At 44.1% G+C, this 15,413-nt stretch overlaps 1 protein-coding gene across 13 annotated transcripts in view; it reads right to left on the reverse strand.

The window, feature by feature from the left end:
* Nucleotides 1-15,413, reverse strand: part of PITPNM2 (phosphatidylinositol transfer protein membrane associated 2) — a 125,295-nt gene that overhangs the window by 71,355 nt on the left and 38,527 nt on the right. The window contains exon 1 of one of the 13 annotated variants that reach the window (XM_041488418.1): nucleotides 1,716-1,736. The exons of the other annotated variants lie outside the window; for them this stretch is intronic. The gene's annotated coding sequence lies outside the window, so the exon portion shown is untranslated. Of the gene's footprint in view, nucleotides 1-1,715; nucleotides 1,737-15,413 lie in introns of those variants that run through there. 13 annotated transcript variants of the gene reach the window in all.

The raw sequence follows: 15,413 nt of genomic DNA on the forward strand, positions 1-15,413 counted from the left end.
TTGCCTTGCCTAAAGGCAAAATGGGGAAAAAGAAAATAAGTCCCACTCCATCAGAAGAAACTTGTAATGACACCTAAAATTCTTACATGGGGAGCAAGACAGACACAGCAGTGAAGGCTGATGAATAATGGTGCAATTGAGGTGGAAAGTACAGGGCCATTTTGCACAAGAGCAGTAAATGTTTAATATCTCTGTTGCGTCTTTCATCCATAACACCAACAGATTAACAAGGTTTCTGTGGCTGGGTAATTTCTTTGGAGTTTTGATCTTGGAAATAATTACACTAAATATTTTATAAGCGCCTTTGAAAGTCTTTTTTTTCCTTTTTTTTTTTTTAATAGAGAAAAAAGAATCGCTCACTGCTCTCAGACTGCAGCAGGGTAATGAAAGTGCACAGCTAATCAATAACCACTTTCAGTTCATTAGTCAGCACATTTTGGGCTGGTGATTTTTGTTCCCTTCCACCATTCCACATCCCACATACGGAGTGATGGTGCATTTTTAAAACATCACATCTTACTGCTTTTGCAAATCATCCTTAATGCTAACCACAACATGGAACACCCAGCCTCTAAATACACCCACACCATTTAGAGGCTTCCAGGGTGTTTCCAGCTGAGCACTTTTGCCAGCTGAGACAGAGGAGGCCGAAGTGCCAGACCAGTTCTGTTTCTTCTTTAGTCTGGGTGAGAAATTGCTGGGTCATTTCTGTCCCTTACTCCTCTTTGAGAAGTCTAAGGAAGGACAAAGCTTTGTCAGTCACTTGGACAGCCCCAGCTTGGGCACAGGCAGCTCCAGGTTTCTCTCTGGGGAGCTGCTGATGGCACCAGAGCCTTGGCTTTGCCCCAGATCCAGCTGCTGCCCGGAGCCAGAGCTGCAGCTGCACAACACCCAGGAGCTCTGCACGTGCTTCCAGGCCAGGATCCAATGGCCAGTTCAGGCAGCAGAGACCCCAGGGTACTGCCAGGGGTCACCCACACCCCCAACTTTCACCTCCTCCAGGAAAACCCAACACACCCCTTCCCCACTCTGCCCACTCCATAAAAAATACAACCCAAAGGACACGCTATGATCATTGAAAATAGAGCTGAAACTGGAAACTAAAGCCAGGACTTTAAAAAAAAAAAAAAAATAGATGAATTCACCCAAGCCAAGGACAGGAGTGGTACCTAAGGAGACAAATGCAGGTACTGGCAAGAAAAGAGGAAACAACATTCTCTGAGTCACCCACCCAGAGCAGAGCCACAGGAGCAGGAGTGCCTGGCTGGGGCCCAGCCCTGCTCCCTGCAGCAGCTCCCGGTGCTTGAGGGATACATTAAAGCTCTGCCCTGGCCTCAGGGACAACCATCATTATCCTTCATTTGCAAGGAAATTGAGACAGAAAAATTATCTGGTCCAATATCCAAGAGAGAACTGGTGACAGAGCAGATTCAAGATTGGATCCAACTTTTTCCACAAAATAGTTTTTTTATAAAGAGAGGAGGGAGTGGAGTAGCTCAAGCAAATTCAATTTTCCTGATAACTGGCATGATTCTGCAAGAAAAAAAAAAGTGAAGATTTTTTTTTCTTCTTACCAACTGCCTTTCAAGATAACAGTAATTTTTGCAGAAAATAAAACGATTCTTGAAAATATCAAATTTCCCCAGGAGCCCAGCACACATATCACCCCAACTCAGCACACATATCACCCCAACTCCTGCCACCCCCAGACAAACCTTTTTCCTGCTGGAAAGCACATGGGAGCTTCAAGAACTTTTGTGATTTGTTGAAATCTTGGTAGATGCAGGTTTGGTCAATGCAGTAACTTGAAGGAAGACTGGCAGAGCTGTCCAGACAGCCTGTGACACTCAGACCAGAATGGCCACAACCAAATATCCACCCTCCCTCTTCCAGAAGGGTTACAGACCTCCTGTTTCTACAAATGACAAGGAAAGAAACTACTCAAGATCAAAAGATGCTGAAACCCTCACAACAGTAGCTCCAAAACCCCATCAAATAATCCTTGCTGAGGAAAATATTCTCAGATGCAATTAAGTAGTGCTCCGAACACAATTTTTGCATTCATATCTTGGGCATCACAAACTAAACTCACATTTCAGCTGTCAAATCCACAAGACAAAACACTGAAGCAAATCCTTTGGCCTTTAATTCTGACCCATTTTGCTGAACCCCTCCCACAGCCCTTCCCACTGCCACTGGTTTCAGAAAGCCAAGATCTGGCTTCGCTCAGAATTCTCTCCAGGAAACAGTTCTCATTTCTACAGAAAATTTCTGGATGTATCAAAGCATTTAACAGCCGTAGAGCACATATTGTGGTTTCAGCCTGATAAAGCAAGCAGAGAGCTTTCCCAAGGGTGGAATTCTCCTGTTCCTTGAGGACTCATGTGTGGTTTTATTCCTCAAATTAAATGGGATTTCAACCACCTCCTCCAACTACAAATTCAGCTTCACAAGTCCATCAGGGTGTCCTGCAACAAGGTGTCACGCTGCACATGTGGGTCAAAAAAAAGCAATTTAATGTAAATTAAAACAAAAGTAACAACATCTGTTTCGTGACCCCCAAGACCCATTCAAATAAACTTTTCCTTTGTTCCCCAACAAATATCCAAATTGTTTTGAGGGTGTTCTTTTTTGAAGTGTCCCTTACAAGACAGTTACAAAAGCGAGCTTACTAAGGGTTCAGGCACAAAATTTTCCTTTTCATGAGATGCACCATTGGATGGAAGCCTTGTTCCAGCCTGACAGCAGCTGAGGAAGCAAAGCACAGAGCAGAAAGTGTCCAAACCCCTCGGTTCAGATTTCAGGGATGGCTCTGACCGAGTGGAGCAGTTCCCTGACCCTGCCATGGCCTGGCCAGTTGCTTCACACCTTGGGAATGTCTCCATCCTGGCTGACCCAGCTCTGCCAGCTCTCGGATTGCAGGAGCACTGCACAGCCCTGCATGCCCTTTGCTAAAGGGCATTACAGCTGTATTTATATCTGACATAAATCTGCTTTGTAAACAGTGACCTGATTCAGGAGCTGGGCTTTCTTAGACAGCCATGTCCAGAGCACACGTGTCTGCTGGTCCTGAGGGACAGCCTCTCAAAAACCCCAGAACTGACAGGTGGGAAGTCAAAACCACTCAAAGCTGGAGGGTTTGGGATATCCATGAAGTGTAACAGAGGAGCCAAAGGACTTCAACATTCCAGCTTGATCACAACATGGCATGAAGGACAATTAGTCTGTGCAAAAAAAGCTGCCTGCTACAAGTCTACAAGAATTGCAATACCTGAGGGACATTAAAGTTTGGATAGTTTAGTCCAAAATTCACTGCAAATGCTGGCTCACAGTCAAAACAATCAGGAGCTGAACTGAAAAGAATATCAAAGTTCTCACTCCAGGCACTGGACCCTGTTTTCTCATCTAATTTCTATTATTCTGTTTGCTGCCAATTCAAAGAACTGCGACCAAAAAAATCAGCCCATTAGTCTTGTTCTTAGAAGTGTTAAGCTCTTATTTAGGAAGTTAGTGTTATCCACTGAGTCCATAAATTACAGCTAAAGTACATAAGGAAGCAGTCATGACATAACCCCAATTTAATCTGAACCAGGCCACCACAGTCAAAGAAGTGTTTTTCAAAATGTTAATTAATTTTTAAAATAATGGATTAAAGGGGGTTCTCAATTAAAAGAATACTTTAAGGAGACAAGCTAGAGAGGATTGTCCACTTTATTAATACAGCAATTTAACAGCTATTCAACATGTAATAACTTCTCATTAAAAGTCAACCCTCCCCCTTCTCCAGCAGATTAGCCACCCATTTGTCAGACACAATACAGCTTCATTAGCCTAAAAATTCCATTTCTGCTCTTCTGCAGATTTGCTTTTATTTTCCTTCTTTCAGTAAGCAAATATCCTGAATGACAGCAAAGTCCAGAAATCAATAACACAAACAGGGCCTTGGTCTTTCATGGGTTCCAGAGGGTGTTTGGGAGCAGCATTCCCAGCAATGCCAGCAGTGACAGCACACACTCAACTCCTGCAAGAGCCAGGTGGGAAATCTTGGGATCAACCTAAACAACACTGCCCTAACAAACAGCAAAGGCTCATCCATGAGCTGGACCTTGTCTGGAAGAGCTCACAAATGACACCTTTTCCACCCAAGGATTACCCACCAGCACCTCACAGCCTGCTTGGATTTGGAGTGTGTCATTGAAAAGACGACATACAGTAATTTTACCAAAAGGTTCCCACTGCAAGCTTGAGTTTTTGGATTAAGCATTGTCATCACGTGTAACACAAAAGCAGATGCCTCCTTCTGGGTGGGTGTTCAGCCAGTGCTGAGGCTCCACAGACCTGCCCAGAAGCAGGTGGGAGCTCAGACAAGGACAGCAGGGACAAGTCCTGGGGCTGGGCACCAGCAACGTGCAGTTCTCAACAACACGTCTGAGAAATGTGCACTCAGGTGTCCTGGAGACACAGACAGGAAAAGCCCTATGATTCCAGGGGAAAGTTGGAGCACTGAGTGCAGAAGCTGCACACCAGAGCAGCACAGCAGCAGCCCCGTGCTCCGTGTCAGCCTCGCTGCTGCAGCCACAGCCACGTTCTGCATGGATTTCACTGCAGCATCAGAGCTCTAGAAGTCCTTATTAAATGATAACAGAAACTGAAACAGGTTACAGCTAAGGCTAATACCACCCAAAAGCTAAAGCAAACAAAAACATTCCAGTCTAAGATTTATCTGCAGAGACCATTCAAGCTATTCTTAAGACCATTAACAGCCACATGCCCAGGCTTCAATAAAAAGGGACACCTTTCCTCCGGCTCCTGCAATTTTCAGGAATGAATCCAGACATCAGCAGAATAGGAAGTTCAGGATATATACAGCATTAGTTTCCAAGAGAATATTTATCATGTCACGTGAGATCAGCATTTTTAGCCAACTTGGGAGAAAATAGAAAAGCTGCAAAGCTGCCCCAAAAATACCAGTCACGACAATTACAAGGAAGAAAAGCAAAGCATAAGTGATGGCAGCACTAACAATCCATACTTTTAGTGAGAAGCTGCTAACAATTTTTTTTAATTACACAGACCACTGCCAGAAGATTATCTCAGCTGCTCAGGTGTGCAATTTGTGTTTCTAGTTTAAAAAAAAAGTTATCAATAATTGTGTAAATCCAGGACCTCATCCTCTCTGTTCTCCACTAAAACACAAGCTTTTGCCAAGAACCAGCTGCCCCTCCTTCCTCAGGACAGCACTATTCATCTTCAGCATTTTTAATAAAATTGATAAAGAGCAAAACCATCCAAGAGGTAGTAAAAGCTTAACAACTTATCCTCAGCTAGAGGTGGAAAGAAAAGAGCCTGGCTGACAGGAGCCACCCGTGGGTGAGAAGCATCCCTGGCCACGTGTTGGTGACAGTGGCTCTTCCAAGGCACAAACCAGCTCCAACTCCTGCAATGAGTAACTTCAGGGCTTGAAGGAGTCAACAGTTGTAATAGAAGATTTATTTTTGTCACTAAAATCAGCGAGGGTGACTCACAATAGGCTCAGGGAGCCTCGTTGATGAGTTTCATTTTATACAGTCACTTTTCACCCTTGATTCTCAAAAATACCAAGTGACAATAATGACAATAGAGTATAATAGTCCTAATTAGCTAATGGGAGAGAAAGCTTCCAAGTTCCAAACTAACCAGAATTGTTACTTCTAAAAATGCAATGCAGTTGATCCCTGTTGATCTCTGAAATTAGAAGAGAAAGAAGAACAGCCATTCTCTTCTGCACATTCAGCAACAACGTCCCCACAGCCCCATCAGGAGAAAGAACACGAGCAAGAGCTGTTCAGAGCCCTGGCTTCAGGATGATTTACTGCTAAATACATTAGAAGCATCTCCTGCTGACAAAATAAATAGGTCTGACTGTATAAAAAACCAAGCAAATCATTGCCTTCTCAAGCACAGGTTAATGCATTTTTTCCCAGCGATTATAAAGAGGACAAAAGGACAATGGCAAGCTTTGAAAATGACTTGCCGGCTAAGTGATGGCTCAATAATTACATTTTGGAAAATTTTCCTTGCATTTCACAAGACTGAAGCCACTCTCAAAGCAACTGAAACCACCAGCAACAAAGAGAAGCCAATGTGAAACTTGCTCTGTTGACTTGACCAAAGCAAAGGGCTGTGCAGGAGAGTGGACTTGGTAAAGTCAAATTTAGGACAACCACTACTGCTCTTTAAAGCACCAGTGTGGGTTGGAATCTTTATTTAGGACTAAAGTCCAGTAGCTTTCCTCTGAATAGGGGATCACATGGAAGCTATTTTCTTTGTGGAGGTTATTTTGAGCTGAAAATATTTTCCAGTTCCATGCTGACAGACAGATTATACCTACACTGTTTTACAGAATAATGGACAAGTTTCTGAAGCCTGTCACAGGGGAAAGTAGAGAAAGCAGCGTTTTACTCTTTACAGTATTTATTCCTGCAGGAGTTTACTCTTTCAAAATAAGGTCATGTGCTCCTTTAGCACAAAAGGGCCCAACTGAGCAGAGCACAGCTATCTGTTCCATTTGTCATCCCAGGCAAGATGAGATAATCAGATTAGCCAAACAGTTACAAATTGCACACATCTGAAGGAGAAGGAAGCAATTTTTTCATATTCCTCTCCCCAGCAATCACCTCCAAGATTCCCAAGACAGCAGTGTCAGCCTCCCTAACACTTCCCAGGGCTGAGCTCCTCCAGGATTCAGGGACAAAGTCCTCTGGAAGCCCCATGTCATCTTGTCACATTTATTGGAGAAAATGGTTTGCTGAGATGATGTGGTAAAAGCCTGCATTAATACCTCCAGTGCTATCCACACCTCCAGCAATGTTCCATAAGAGCTTTCCTGTGAATGGCTACAAAAACCCTCCCAGGAGAGGCTCCTCCACTCTCCCCATCCAAACCAACATGCTCTGGGTGCAGCACAAGGGGTGATGCCAGGACAAGGACAAAGGGGATCATTTACTGTATTCCTGTTGTATCTTTCACCCTGAGTGGCCCAAAATCTCTTCCAGCAGAAATGCTGCCAGACCAAGGGCAAGGGGAGCACCCAGGCAGAAAGCTAAGGAGCATAAAGAGGTTTTAAAAGCAGAGAAATCAGCAAAATGTGGTATTTGCACCACAGGCAATTGTCTCCAAAATCCCACCTGAACCTCTTGTTTAGGGTTTGGGGTGCCCTAGGACTGAAGCTTATCACATTCTAAAAGGGGAAGGGGATTCGTTAACTAAATTCCTTTATACCTTTGCAGTTCAATTTTTACACCCAAAGACACTCACACAATCTGCACTGAACAGTTTTTGGAAGAAGCTCCCTGAGCCAGAACAGCAAATGAACATGAAGTTACCAGCAAGCACAACCCTCTTCCAGCTCTTCAGCTTGCAGGTGACTGACAACATTTCCAGATCAAAAGCCTTGCGAAACACAGACCCATCCACCAGGCAGCACCAGACTTTTTTCAGTGAACAGTAAATTGCTCATTTGCTGGAACACAAGGTGCCTCATTTTCCTCCCTAAGACACCACTAATCCTGTATGCAGGGCTAAAATATCTCTGCTGCCCAGCCTGGTGTTGTCAGTGCTGAGAAATACTGGAAACCAGAGTGCTTTGATTCACACTAAGGACAGCTGAAAGAAATGTCAGCAGTTTTTATTTTTAAATGCATGGAGCGCTGTGCCCAGGGCTAGGAACACTCCCAGTTCCCTCAGATGTTTTAGCACATACCAGTTCCTCTGAAAAAGGTGGTAGAGACAAACCTTCCACTCAATAGTGCCCTTCTTGGGGTCAGCCACAGAAATCTCCCTTCTCCTTCATTCCCCAGACCAACTTTCCAGCCCTGGGGTGGCTCCCAGCTTGCATCACTCCCCAGGGGACTGGGGATGATAAAGGTCCATCCTCAAGCTTGTGTGGAAACAACGGTTTGTGCAGCTTTTTGACTTGTTTCACCTCCAGAGGATGGAGAAATCATCTGTGACTGCCATCCCTGTAACTGGCACCCCCAGTTAAATGTTAAACATCCTCTGCTCCTGTCCTGCATCACAAAATGAGCACCAAAAAAAATCCCCGAAAGTTAAGCAATACAGAGACAGACTGTGCTGCAGTTGGGAGAGTTACACACACCACCCAAACTCGTGACATTCCCATAGAAACCACGGAGGGAAAAGAGAAAAGCCTCAAAAAACTGACAAGATAAAACACACACATGGTGAAATCTGTAATTCTGGTGGAAAAAAAATCTGCATGTGCAAGTTCCTCCGCAGCTCCCCAGCAGCTCAGGCACTCGGGGCTAACACAGGTAACACACAACTGATGCCAATAAAGCTTTTTCTCAGATCTCTCAGGCTACCTGGTGGGAATAACCACACATTCCCAGGAGTGGTATTTCAGAGGACAAAGCTGTTGGTATTAGAAGCAACTTTTTCCCTGTTACTTATGGGTCAGTTCTTGCAGTTAAGTGTCATTACAAATAAAGAAACTTCCTTAACTTTTCCTTAGTGTGTGCAAAGCCTTTCAGAACATACATTTTCCTCATTAGCAGAACCAGTTAAGGAAATAAATATTGGGATGTGAAAGAGAAGCAATTGATTCTTTCAGTCATATACACATCCCTGTTGGAAAAAATCCAAGAAAAAAAACCCCAAGGCACCCCAAACTACCAAGAGCACACAAGTTCAGCTAATGAGCTGAGCTAATGGCCACTTTCAGAGAAAAAAAAAAAAAGTAAAGAAGTTAAGTGTTCTATCACACACTTCCCTACTTCAGACAAGTGGTTCTGTGTGACATCAAAAAAGGGAAAGAGAAAAAGAAGAAAAGGGAAGAAAAAGATAGGAGTGCTTAGCAATGGCTTTTAAATCACTCAGGGTGCTCTGCTCATGTTCAGGAAAACCAGTCCTATTCCAGTGCTTGGCAGAAGCAAGGCAGCTCCTCCAGGAGAGGCACAAACATGCGTGGAAGGGGGCTGGTTGTTACAAACTGAATCATTCCCTGAGATGCCTGCTGCATCTCCAAAGCCCTTCAGAGAGAGGAATGACATCCACAGCGTGCCTGGTGCGAAGCTCAATTGACTGCACACCCCTGAGCTCTACTACCAAAGCCAGGAATAAAAGCCAACCCCAAATCCAGGAGGTTTGGAAGTGAATCTGGACATCAACACTCTTCTGTTCATCCAAGTTCTCCATCCCAGCAGGAATGCCATGTGAATCTCCCTCTCCTGGGATGGCTGGGATGTTACAAACCCATTGCCCCTGTTTTTTCCCCAAAGCTTCACCACCAGCATCTTTCATGCAGAGCACATGATTTTCTGCTTAAGAAAAATAGAAAAACAGGATTCTTTTTCGTGTCTTGAGAAATACTTTAGTCTGACAGATGGGTTTTTTCTGGAATTAGTTTCTAAATATACACTCTACCTACCACACCATCAAGGGCAGGGCTAAAGATACTAACTAGCCAATACATTAAACAGTTTATCTTGTTAGAGGTTTTACAGCTACTTAATAATGAGTTTTGGTAACCACTGCCTATATGTGTCTATTACTGTAAGTCTTTAAAAATATATATAATCTGTAATAGCATAACCTTTCCCTTCAGCTGCATAAAAACTCTGTACTCCAATCAATATCATCCATAGCAAGAAACTAAAAAAAGATCAGCAGAAGCCATAAAGCACAGTAAATTACATTCAGGGAACAGCTCTACTGCCACCATATTTTATAGAAATTCTATTTAAAATTCACACTTACAAAAAAAATGAGGTATACAGAAAAAAACCCAGATCTGGACAAGAGATAAAGCAAGTAAGTTGCGCCGTCTGACAAGCAGGATAAGAAAAGCAGAAGGGTAGACTGAATCTGACCTTTGTGGGTCAGTCACATTTTCCATGTGCTGCTAAAGATCTCTCCCCAGGGGGAGGAGGGGGCAGCAGGAAAATAAATTCATAAAAAAAAAAAAATTAAAAAAAATCAGTGTTTACATTAAATAACAAGTGAGAAATTATTATTTTACAATTCAGAGTAAATCTCCCATTACTTATCTGGTCAAGAGGAAAGTTTAGCATCACTCTGCCAATATTTTGGCATTTGAGGGTTTTACACATCTCAGAGTCTGAAAAGAGCCAGGCCCTTCCATCTCACAAAATAACAAGCATTCCTCCCACTCCGAATCCAGAGGCACTGAAGGGCACCACAGCAGCTGAGTTCACAGAGCACCAGAAGAGCACAAGCATTTCTTTAGCCAATAACAACAAAATTCAAAACAAAGCTACAAATATAAACTCAACCTGCTTAGGAACCTTCAATTGCTTAGAAAATAAGTTATTTACTGACCTTCCTGAGCAAAAAGTCATGAAGAGATGCTGACACAAGGAATGAAAGTTGCTGCCACCTTGTCACCTGGACACAGAAGCCATGGACTTATACCCCAGAGTCCCCACCCCATCAGCATCTCCAAGCAGTAAGGAATCAGGTGTTTATTAAGAATGGCTGGGTATCCAAAACAAACAGGTTGAAAATGTGGATAAACTTAGTACAGCTTAGGGAACAAAAAAAGTGCAAGCCCCCCTGCTTTTCCTGCTCGCTCCTTTCACAAAAGCTTGGAACATCTGCAGGAGCTGCCTCTCCAAGTATATCCAGGGTTTACTTACTATTTATTCCCAGGCAAATCTCAAACCAGCAGCCCTTGCCAGAGCTGTGTGAGATGACCCTGTGGCTGCCCCACCTCCAGCTGCATTCCCGAGTGTTCCCAGGCTGCAGGTCCTGTGAAAGGTGCCAGCCAGGGCTCTCCTCCTCTGCAAACGCTGCTTATCTCACCTACAGCCAAGTTCTTCCTTTTCTGCTCTAAGGCTACTTCCAAGCAGAGTCGGGAAGATGAAAGGAAAGCAGATACAGAGGCATGGCTGGAAGTAGAAGTAATTAGGATGTTGGAAACCAAATCAAAACAGAAGACACAGCTTTTAAGAAGTCCTCCTCTATTAATCTCGGGCTCAGAGAGGGATAAAAATGTTTCTATTCCAATGATGATCTTTGAAGAAAAAACTCAGTATTTGGCACAAGGAGTAAAGGTAACTCTCAAGCTGGAGAATTAAGCAGTACTTATATTTGTTCCCATTTCCTTAGCTAAGCCAGGTATAATTATCTCCAATGCATGCTTCCATGCACAACTCAAAAATCAGGAATATCCCTAATCTAAATCTAAAAGAGGGACTTGAGACACCATAGCCAGGTGATGCTCCCCATGAAGAGCAAATACAGCAATATGTCATTTTCTTTGAAAAACTGGTGGTTTAGGGTTGCTGTTTTTCCAGGGATTTTTGTTTAATGGTGCACTTTTTTCTTTCTACCTTTCTGCCAGCTTCCCTAGAAGAAAACAAAACAAACCTCTATGATTAATCCTTCACTTTGCCAGCTGACAGAAACCACGGTGTTACCACAGCACATTTAAAATAAAATTACAATTTTAAAGGGAAAATGTAGAAGCGCATTCTGGTCCTTTGCCTTCCCCCTCATCCCTAAGCCATCACCCTGCACTGACATCCCTCATGAGCCAGGGCTGGAGCTGCTCCCTTCACTTGGGGGAAGCCTCAGCACCTCAGTGATGCCCTGAGGACAGAAAATCCACGTCAGGACAAAGAGGGAACTGCTTCTGCCACCCAGAACTGGTGTGAGAAGCTGCCATGGAGGAAAGGGAACTGCTCAAGTGTCTTGTGAGACGCTACAGCCAAGCCAGAGGGAATACAGAAGCAAATGTATTCAAGTGCTCCCACAAACCTGAAGCTTCCAGACAGAAATTACCAGTAATTACTAATAATATAATTTTCATGCAGTACTCATCAGCATGAACCAGTTCTGTCCTCACAACAAAGAGGAACAACAAAAGCCACAAACAGTTACTGAATTAGCTTATTAAGATCTCTGGGATTTTTTTGAACCTTCATAACCATCAAAATTGGTCTGAATGCACAAACATGATTACAATAAAAAGGTCCAGATGTCTTCTGGACACGGCAGCATCAGATCCAACATCATATTGCAGAAACCTCACAGTGAGGAATCTCTTCTAAGGGATGAAGGCTGCTCCTCTGGAGTCACTGCCCATCCTGGTCCTTCACAGCAGAGACTGCAGCACAGAGGGAATTTCAGAAGCTGCTACTCCTCTTTAAAAGAGCACACACTTACCAAATATCAGGGGTGGCCAAGCAAAGTAGCCAGGGCACAGCACAGTAAAACAAGCAAACAAGCACAAACAAACAAAAACACCTAACAGCAAAAAAAGGGAGCCCAAAGGCTGCAGCTGATTTTCCTCCTGTGCCTGTCGCTATTTCCCATCAAATCACAGCCCTGTAAGGCAGAAAGCCCAACCTCCATCAGATGCTCTGCTGGTTAAGAGCCAGGCACAGGCAATGTGACCTATGGACCAAAGCAGACCCGTTTACATCAAAAATTTAACCTCTGGGATGCAAAGGTCAGGAGGCCCCTCCTGATGGTGAAAAAGAACCAATCACTTCATCAGTGAGGTGGTCCTGAAGGGAAGAGAGGCACAGCAGGACAGAGGAGGTTTCACCCAGCCCTGCAGAGCCCTTGCCACTGCCCAGAGCCAGAGCCAGGGCACCAGGAGGGGAGAGGAGCCCTTTGGAAGCCGCTGTGCCCAGCCAGCAGGAGCAGAGCCAGGGCTCATTCCAGAGACATTTTTAGCTCAAAGAGGGGAAGAGCACAGCAGCTCTCCTGTGCTACTGCATCCACCCAGTTTCCAGAATTTCCAACTCTATAATGATATGGTTCCTGGAAGAGCTCTTCTAACTGGATTAGAGGACATCTCGTGAGCACACCCTTGGCAGCACCATGACCATGGTGTGGAAAGACTCCTGAGAGCATGATCCAGGCCCTCCATAATTCAGTTACATCCCCTTTTTAGCAGAGGTGAGAGGCAGGTGTTTTAAAAGCAGCTTGCCCTTAAGTTTGTTTTGTGTTTGAGGGGTTTTTAATATTTTTACTTTGTTCCTTCCTTACAATAGTAAAACAAATTGCTGGTTTTTCTCCTGTCCCAATATTGGTTGTGCTGCTGAGAAAGCTCATGTAGCAGAGCAAAGCTCAATTAAAGATGAAGCATGGACTCGGTTTTCTTTTGAGCAGGAAAGACAGAGACTCCCAAGAAGCTTCACCCTACACTAACCAGGTTTGGCATTGCCCAGACACACTTGCTTAGGGAATTTGTATGCAGTTGAAGAAGAGTTTTTCCACAGCAACAAATACTTTATACAGCTGTCCAAACGAAACCACCCATTTGACAGGAGATTCAGCCCATCCTTGCACTCATTCATTCTCTGAACCATGCCCTTAAAAGGAGAGTGTGTTACTCTTTTGCATTAAGCAAAGCTGTGTTAAAATGTTTGTTTCTGATGGAACAGGGAGACAGACACCAGGAGGAAGCAAGCTGTGTCTGAAGAGCAGAATTCCTGGCAGATGGGTCAAGAGCAGCAGCTGTGTTCACAGAAAACACACACGTCTTTACATACTTGGGGCTGCCATGTGGAAACATCACAAGAGATGGTTCACAACGAGGGGAAAAGAGACTGTTTCTGACAGCAGGGATCAGGATGCTGCTCTCCTGAGCCTCTGCAGTGGATGCTGCAGATGGATGTCTCATCGGGCAGGGAAAAGGTCAACATTAATAATGGAGCTGCACCAGTTCGTGACAGTCCCAGAAATATCATGAAAAGATACTGATCTTTACTGCAGTGTGATCACCACACACAGGAGAACAGCCCCACCTGCCCAAGACCAAGTTGAGCCACCAGTGCTCCCAGTCAGGCTTGAATTTCCTTGGCAGCACCCTGTCCCTGAGCACATCAGGAGCCCATTTCTCCCACTACCTACACAAGAGACGTGCAAAGGGAGAACCAAAAAGTGACATGTCCTGGCCTCTATCCTTGCTGTGAAGCAGATCCTTGTACAGGGATGACCAAGGAAAACTGAACCACAGCAGCCAGAGCCCAATGAGACTGAAATCAGAGTTCACACTTACAGATAAATGACCCAACTTTAGAGTGCTCATCACACACTACTTTGTGCAGCCAATTCAAAAAGCAGCTCCGCATCTTCTCTGCAAGTCAGGCAAAGGGCTGCTGCTGGATTTACTAAACTGTGTCATGGAAAGAGCTACAAATGCCTTATCATTGCTGAAATGTTAGAGAGATAAGGTCCGTGTGCCAGCTGCCTCCTGGAAACACAGCTAAGGGCACTTTATGCTTATTCTGCACTGAAACCAGTGTATCAAATATTTTATGCTAACAGGAGTTCCAGACACCCAGCAGAAAATGAGCATCAACATTGCCACCACATACTTTGAATTGCCCTGGCCTCAGCAGGCTCTCTCTAGCCCTTCTTTGAAGATGTTTTAAGTGGATTCTTTTCCCCAAGAAGGGCCAGGGATACAGAAAAATTGTTACAAGCAGAACAAGTAATGAGTTTAGCAAATCCCTTATGCCAGTTACACTTAAACTGCTGCCCTAAACACACTAGGTAGTAACAGTAATTAAATAAGCAACAGCATTGTGCTCCAAGGATTTTATCCACTGAAGGGCTGGTAAGCACTTGAAGCCTTTGTCAGGAGAGCATGTTAGGTGCAGCTTTGTTCTCTGCTCCTGGTGAGGATGGAGAGGCAGCTCTCCATTTCCAAAGGAGCACTAGACAGGTTAACAGCACTCTTGTTTTCTCCTTTATAGCTCAGAGATAGAGGGGAACACGAAGTGTGATGTGAACACACACAGGAGGGCTGCACTAAGAGGAAAAATCACTGTTTCTGTTGCAGATGCCCTCAGCACCATTTCAAAAAAACTACCCTGTCAGGATCAGCAGAATTCAGGAGATCATAATCTCTGGATGCTGAACTTAATTCTTCATGGCAAGTCCCTCAAAAACACACCCTCACCCTCAGGGGGGCCAGCAACCAAGGGAAAGCTGTTTCCTTCACCACATATTCCACAGGGTCATCTCCTTCCAATTGTTATTCTGAGGACTTTGTCCTTCAGCTCTCTGCTATTTATGCACATTGTTAATCTGAGCACTCCACATACTCTGAGCATTCACAAGTCTACAGATAGGACTTGCTCTATTCATAAATAGCAGAGCTCCTACAGGGAAAGATCCCAGGATTAGTCAGAGCTATTGAGAGAAGGGAAATTAGACAGCAGGTACAGAGAGAAAGCCCAAGTGTGTGTGTTACATATTTAAATGACACTGACATTTCTTCAAAGCCTTACTGGGTTTTTCATAGGTTGGGTTCTTTGGGGTATTTTTGGTTGATTTTTTTGGAAGGCTGCAGTTGTAAAGGAAAAATTCTTACAAAAACGATCAAGCAGCTGTTATTGTCACAGTGGGAGAGGTTGAATACCATATGATTAATA

The sequence above is a fragment of the Pyrgilauda ruficollis genome, unplaced genomic scaffold, assembly GCF_017590135.1.
Source record: "Pyrgilauda ruficollis isolate IOZ18807 unplaced genomic scaffold, ASM1759013v1 scaffold9, whole genome shotgun sequence".
NCBI lineage: Eukaryota > Metazoa > Chordata > Aves > Passeriformes > Passeridae > Pyrgilauda > Pyrgilauda ruficollis.